General features: G+C 49.2%; 1 protein-coding gene across 3 annotated transcripts in view; it reads right to left on the minus strand.

Moving 5' to 3' along the window:
- LOC109313402 (ankyrin repeat and fibronectin type-III domain-containing protein 1-like) overlaps positions 1-7306 on the minus strand; it is a 538031-nt gene that overhangs the window by 304143 nt on the left and 226582 nt on the right. The gene's annotated exons all lie outside the window — the stretch shown is intronic.

The raw sequence follows: 7306 nt of genomic DNA on the forward strand, positions 1-7306 counted from the left end.
ACCCTACTCATGCCTCTTGCCCCCACCCACAGCCCCTATCCCCCAGCCCTGTCAGAGGGGCCCCCAGATGCCAGGGCTATGGGGCCAGGGCCCCAGGTCTGCAGCTCCCTGCCTGCAACAGCAGGCAGCTGCAGCAGAAGCAGCATGGAGCTGGCTCCCCCACTGCTGCCGCCTGCTTGGGTGGGGGCAGGACCAGCCCCTGGCTCCACCCAGCCCTGACCCACAACACCCCAGCCCTGCCAGAGGGGCCCCCAGTCCCCTGCAAGCCGCACTTACCTCAGCCTCCAGGAGAAGAATGGGGGTGAGCTGAGCCAAGCGAGCCATGGCTGACAGAGTCTCAAGCCCTGCCCTTCCCCTTCTCCCCCCGCTCTTTTTCCCCCTCGAGCTCTCCCTCACCACACAGCGTGGGAAATGCAGCTGCAGGGCCCATAGGTAGCAAGTTAACTGCCCATGAGCTTCATGTGGCTCACAGACCACTAGTTGGATAGCCCTGCTGTACAGAGTAGAGAACAAAGGCCAATATGGCCAAAGGTTTGAAATAGTACTGTTCCTATTCTTAGAAAAAAGCCCTTTCTTTACAAAGTAGAGTGCATTAATTCTTCCAATCATACAGTCCACAGGCAGCGTCCCCCCATTCCAGTGAAATGTTAAGACACTGCTACACCCATCTGCAGCAAACTGTAGCACACAAACAGGCAAGCTGTCCCCTTGTGAGGGGTAGATTTATGCACCTGTTTTACTACGTATTAACAGCTGTCTTTTCCCAGTGTCCAGGACCTAACCCTGTAACCAGTAATGTAGACGACTGACAGACCTCCAGAAGGCCGTCTGCACATTTCCCTCAGAGTCACCTTCCCACTCAGCCAGCCTGGAGCCTACTTAAGCAGGCCTCCGCAAAGCTGGTAGGAGGGGAGCTCTGACAGATTAATGCTCCCCGTCTGCTCTGTCCCATCCACAGCAGGGCCCAGACCCAAATCCCAGCACCACTGGTCCCGACACTTGATCCCTAGATGGAGGAACTGAGCTATTTGCCACAGCTGCACTAATAAGGGAATAAGCAAAAGGAAAGAAGCTCCTAAGAAGGATGGAGCAAAAATGAAAGTTCACTCCTAGCTCCTACTCCCCATTTTTAGTCTGTATATGGGCTGATTTTCAGAATAGCATTAGTGTTGTCAGTCCATGAGAGGGGGGTCTTCCACCAGTGTATTAGCTCCATGGACTGACAAATCCACTGTTGCCATAATGATGAACACTAAATGCGCACATTTCAGGAAAGAGGGCAGGGAGAGCAGCCCAGATACAGGCTATCCTATCCAGGACCATCAATGAGAAGCAAATATCTGTGAAACACTGGGTAAAAAAACCATAGTAAAACCCTGGAGGTAAGAGCCCAGAAACTGCACACTGGACAAAAGTTGTGGTCTGCCTAGTCCACACCCATTACTAACACTGGCTGGCAGTAGCTGCTTCAAACAAAGGTGCCAAGAAACCCTGAAGGAGCATTCATGGGATCATAGAACCATAGAAAACTAGGGTTGGAAGGGACCTCATGAGGTCATTTAGTTCAACCCCCTGCTAAAGGCAGGATATCCCTAACTAGATCACTTCAGCCAGGGCTTTAAGCCAGGCCTTAAAAAACTCCAAGAATGGAGATTCCACAACCCCTCTTGATAACCTGTTCTAGTGCTTCACCACCCTCCGAGTAAGAGTTTTTCCTAATACCCAGCCTAAACTTCCCTTTGTGCAACTTGAGATCATTGCTTCTCATTCTGTCATCTGCCACCACTGAAAACAGTCTAGCTCCATCGTCTTTCAACCCCCCCCTTCAGGTAGAGTTAAAGGCTGCTATCAAAAGCCCCCTCAGTTTTGTCTTCTGCAGACTAAATAAGACCAGTTCCATCAGCCTCTCCTCATAAGTCATGTCCCTCTACCCCCTAACCAATTTTGTTGCCATCCGCTAGACTCTCTCCAATTTGTCCACATCCTTTCTGTAGCGGGGGGGGCCCAAAACTGAACACAGTACTCCAGATGTGACCCCACTAGTGCTGAATATAGGAGAATAATCACTTCCTCAATCTGCTGGCAATGCTTCAAATAACACAGCCCAGTATGCCATTACCCTTCTTGGTAACAAGGGCACAATGTTGGCTCATTTTCAGCTTATTGTCCACTGTAACCCCCAGGTCCTTTTCTGCAGACCTGCTGTTTAGCCAGTTGGTCCCCAGGCTGTACCGGTGCATGGGATTGTTATGTCCTAAGTGCAGGACTTTGTACTCATCCTTGTTAAGATTTCTCATGAGATTTCTTTTGGTCCAGTCGTCCAATTTGTCTAAGTCTCTCCGCATCCTAACCCTACCTTCCAGTGTATCTACTACGCACAGCTTGGAGTCATCTGCAAACTTGCTGAGGGTGCACTCCGTGCCATCTTCCAGGTAATTGATGAGGATAGTGAACAAAACCAGCCCCAGGACCAACCCCTGGGGCACTCCACTTAATACCAATTTCCAACTAGACATCAAGCCATTGACTACTCCTCTTTGAGCCTGATGATACAGCCAGTTTTCTATCCACCTTATAGTCCATTCATCCAATCCATACTTTCTTAGATTGCTTTTAAGAATGTTGTGGGAGACTGTATCAACAATAGTCCCTAATCTGTTTTTATATCACTGAGGGCTGCTCACTAGGGCTGTGTGAAGCTTCAGTCACTGATTCAATTCAGAGGAGATTCGGCCCAATTCAGCAACCGAATCTCTGAATTGAATCGGGAGACCCATTAAAAGGTTCGAATCGAATCTGAAGCCTCCATGGGGCCACCTGCTACGTAGGTGCCAGGCGGGGGGGGATGATCCCCACTGCCCCACACTGCATGGCAGGGGCTCTGCCATGAGCCCTCAGAGGCCCTGATCACCACCACTACAGCTGGTGAGTGCAGGGCTTTTTTTTTTTTTTTTTTTTAAATGTGCAGGGAGGCTGGGGCTAGGCTGCCATGGGGACTTCTCCTGCAGCTCCCCCTGCCTGGGAAGAGGCAGGCACAGCCAGAGGAGCCGCGGAAGAACCTGCAGCCACCTGGCTGTGCCCACCTTTCCCAGGCCGATCCGAATCTCCGAATCGGTGCTGTGAGCAAGTCGACTAGTCAAGTTGTTCTGCTTAGTTGAAGTGGCCCCTTAAGGATACAAGGCGCTCACCCTCTGGGCTACACGCACCGAACTCGCCTGCCACGACTTTGATGATTCCTGGTTCAGATGGACTGTCTGACACATGCGCGTCCAGAAATGAGACCTTATGTCCGTCAGGGAGCTGGTGAGGGCTCCTCCACCCCTATACCCTCGCCCGTGCCTCCATGTAGAAACCTCTCTACGGCTCCCTCTTCTAGTGTAAGTCCAAACCTCACCAGAAGTGGTGGAGGAATAACGTCAATGCTGCCTCTGCCTGAAGTGGCCGTATCTGGAGCCCCGCTCTCGCCTCAAGCAGGGTCCTGCTTCTTTCTCTGGGGCCTTCCTCAATGGACATCCTCAGCACTCCTTCTGGGCCCGCCCAGTGTTTTGACGCTGCGGGCACACCGCCAACAGTCCGTCCGCCCCTTTGATCCTTAGGGCTTTCCCTTGCCCTGTTCCCGCCGGAGCCAGATGCTCCTGAACGTTGCGGTCAACCCATCTCCGCTTGGGGTCACCGCCTCTCGATCGCGCACCTCAGTGGAGCCTTACTGCTGCCCCAAAACATGCGGATCCAGCCTTGGGTGGCACGCATCTGCCCCTCCACCTCCTCATCAGTGTCCGCCGTTCGCTGTGGCGCTTACGGTTGCGTTCCCACCGCCCCTCGTTCCGGCACTACTTTTGAGCCGGACTCTCCTGCCACACACCTGCAAGAAGTAAATGTTTGCCCTGCCTTCCAGTGCCGGGGTGAAGGCGTTCCCATGGGGGGGCCAGCCCAGCGAGCTCCAAAGCCCACTGGTTCACCTGCTCCTGCACAGGTGCCAAATCTCTGATTCCAATTTGGCCAAATCGAACGGGGACAGTAAGTCAAATCACCAAATCAAATCACTGTCCTCCAAATTGGCCAAATCTGAATCCAAATCGAATGCTTTGCCTAATACTCACTTTCTCTCTAAACTGTTCCCACCTGGCCTTCATTAGAAGCCAGTTTGTGCCCTGAACCTAATGGCAGACATTCAGCCCTCTCCAAACTCATTTCTTTTTTAGCCTTCCTTCTTGCGATTCTGAATGAGTCCCTCTTGGAAACCTGCAATGCACTGGGCCTTACTGGCATCTCATGGTGAGGAACTCCTCAGGGTAGCTGTGTGCCATGAGGGAAAAACCACTACATTTAAATAACATTTGATTGAAACAGGTTAGTAAGAAAGCAACAAAGCTCCCCTGTGGCAGAATGAAATAATAATGCTTAGCACTTATGCAGTGCCTTAATCCACAAAGCTCAATGTATTTTAAGGATGGTGAGAGAGAGTATCACCCTGATTTTCCAGAGGGGAAAGTGGAGTCACTAAGATGTGAAGTCATGTGGCTGAGGTCACGCAACCAGTGTTTGGGGGAGCAAAGAATCCCAAGACTCCTGGCTTTTAGCCCAATCCCCTAGCTATATCAGTGCTGACACCTGTACAAATACAACCCACCACTGGTACAGTCTATGGTATAAAAAGCCTTGTCGACAAGGGCACTATGTTATGAAGACTTGCAAAGTAAAGCTAAATGGCTCTGCCACAACTGAGACAACATCCTTGTGCCTTTGTGAACTAATCTTATAAAGCAGAACCATTAAAAGCCTGCCCATTCATTTGGCAGCTGGTTTTTGTAAGAAAATATGACCACCCAGTCCAATTCCCCCCACCATGGAAAGAACAGTTCTAATGGAACAGTTCCAGTGAGCTGGTCCCACCAAGGGAAGTGATGATGTGAGTTTCCCTGGTACTTTCAGAGATGCACAAGACACCAAGTCTCAAGCAAGCCAAAAGGCTCATAAAGGAGGCCAGGAAATGAGTGACTAGTGTTCATGGTGCTCCATACTGCCTGCCTACATCCTCTCCATATCACTGCCTCTCTGTAGGCTCTTAAAGAAAAGCAGTCACAAACTCTCAGAGGCCAGGAACAACTATAATCAGTGCACTGTGGTATCGAGCACTTCTTTCTTTCCGTGCAAGCCTGGCACAGCACAGCTGGTTTGACAGCTTCCAAAGCAGAGGCTTGTAAACCTGGGTTGCCTTATGGGCCTGGAGACTGTCTCCTTAAAGCTAGCTTTCTCTAGCTTTGCATTCTGAAGTGCAACATTTGATTACAAAGAGAAGCAGTGTTTTTGCAAAGCAAGGACTGATTTTTGCATCTTAAACTGTAATGTCCTTTAGCAGGAGAGAGGGACAGAGAGAGAGCACAAGCAAGCAAATGTGTCTGCCAGAAAAAGAGGGAGGAGAGAAGTAGAGAAGGGGACAGCAAAGCCTGCCTTCAGAAACTTGGTTTAAACTAATAAAGTCAGAGAGTTTTGCTGACAAGAGGATCTGAATTTGCATTTGGAAGTGTGTGGGTAATCAGAAACAGGGCAATATATTTAAACTAGGCATCACGGATGGAGGGAGACAGCAGGACAGGGAGAAGGGCAAATGCAGGCTGGGTGACTCTGCGTCACACTACTAGTGAAAAAAGGGGGTCTATTTTCCCCCGGCATTTGGAGCTGGGTGCTGGGGAGCATGTGACCTTCTGGGAAGATCTGTGTTTAGCACTGGAGTAGGATGCTGAATGAAGGGTTATATTATTCACCCAAAAGAACTGGGTGCCTGCCAGCCGGCTCAGGGCTCTATCATTTCTTTTCCCCCTCTAAAAGAAAGACAAAACAAGGGGGAACCTGTGAATGAATGTGAATGATGGAAGAGGCAGAGTGTCAGAAGGATCTCCAATACCATGAAAAGAAAACTTTTTTTTTGGAATGGTAAAAATATTAACCCTTTCCAGCACAGACAGGATGAGGACCAATGGTTTGTATGTTCATTTTTTGGTCCCTGGGGGGATCAAGAGGGGAGGCTGAGAAGCACCCCTCTTCTCCAATACTGGAGACTGAAAACTTAAGTGAAATCTTAGGCGGGGTATTAAGGAAATACACGTAACACTAGGCAACATTCCCTGAAGTCAAAACAATCAGGAGACACTTTTTCCCCACAAAGGGTACAGAGGAAAATCAAAGAGTTATGCGAAGTTATGCTCCAGCCAGATTTCTTACCAAGCAAGCTTCAGTTCAGAAATAAATGCTACTCTAAACATTTTTTAAAAATCCTATTTGCCCCCTGCCTCCACCCCCAAAAAAAAAAAAATCACAGGCATTTGCTAGACAGCAGCTTCCAAGACCCCTCCTGGTAGAATGTGATCTTTGGCCCAAGTTGTAAATTGAGCTGACTCACGCCTTGTCTTACACATGAACCATGCAAAATCCTTGAGTTTTATTGAGCTCTGAAAGGCAAGGGAGCCCAATCTTCCTACTGAATCACTCATTCACATCTGCAGAAGAAGGCAGACTGAGAGAGAAATGAAGAAGACAAGAGATGGAGCAGGGAAATATTCTCCAAGTTAAAGCTAGAAACAGTGCCAGGAAAAACCCTGACTGACAAATCTATGCTATTCTTTCACTCCCAGAAATAGGATCAAAGTCACATCACACCTAATGCATGGATTTCACTCACTCCTGTATTCTGTAACTTCCCCAACTGGCTTTATCTTGTGTGTTACTCATTCCAAAATGCTCTACTTCCAGCGCACACAGATGCAAGGGAGACTTCTGTCCATTGCTGAAAGTTCCTAACACAAAAAATCACCCCTTTGACCATTCCCACCCCTCAGGACGTGGGTGTCCCAAGGCTGGCTTTCCCTGGGAAAGGGATCTCCTGCACTTCCATGCTCTGCCTGTGTAACTTCCTCTTGTCTCTGATCCTCAAGGTGTGGCACCAGCCTCTTCTGTACATGGATGGCTGCCCTCCATGTCAGCAAGGCTCCCCATTCAAGCTGTTCACCTCTCAAGATCTTTCCTACGAACTGCTCTTTTGTCATTGCTTTTCCATTGCATGGTGCTATAAACTGCATCTGCCTCACCAGAGGATCATGTCATGGATAGAATTATGACCAAGAGAAGGCTATTTATTATAAAAGGGCCACCTGGAAAACTACCTACAATGCTGGAGTTTACATGGAAAGCTGTTCACCACGTTATAGCCTGCATTCAGAAACCATTCCCTTCACATTACCACCTCTACAAAACACATCATGAGGGGAAAAAGACATATACAGACCCCAGTCAAATCACCAGTGTGTGC

Source organism: Crocodylus porosus, unplaced genomic scaffold, assembly GCF_001723895.1.
Source record: "Crocodylus porosus isolate Cpor-Errol unplaced genomic scaffold, CroPor_comp1, whole genome shotgun sequence".
NCBI classification, from domain to species: Eukaryota; Metazoa; Chordata; order Crocodylia; family Crocodylidae; genus Crocodylus; species Crocodylus porosus.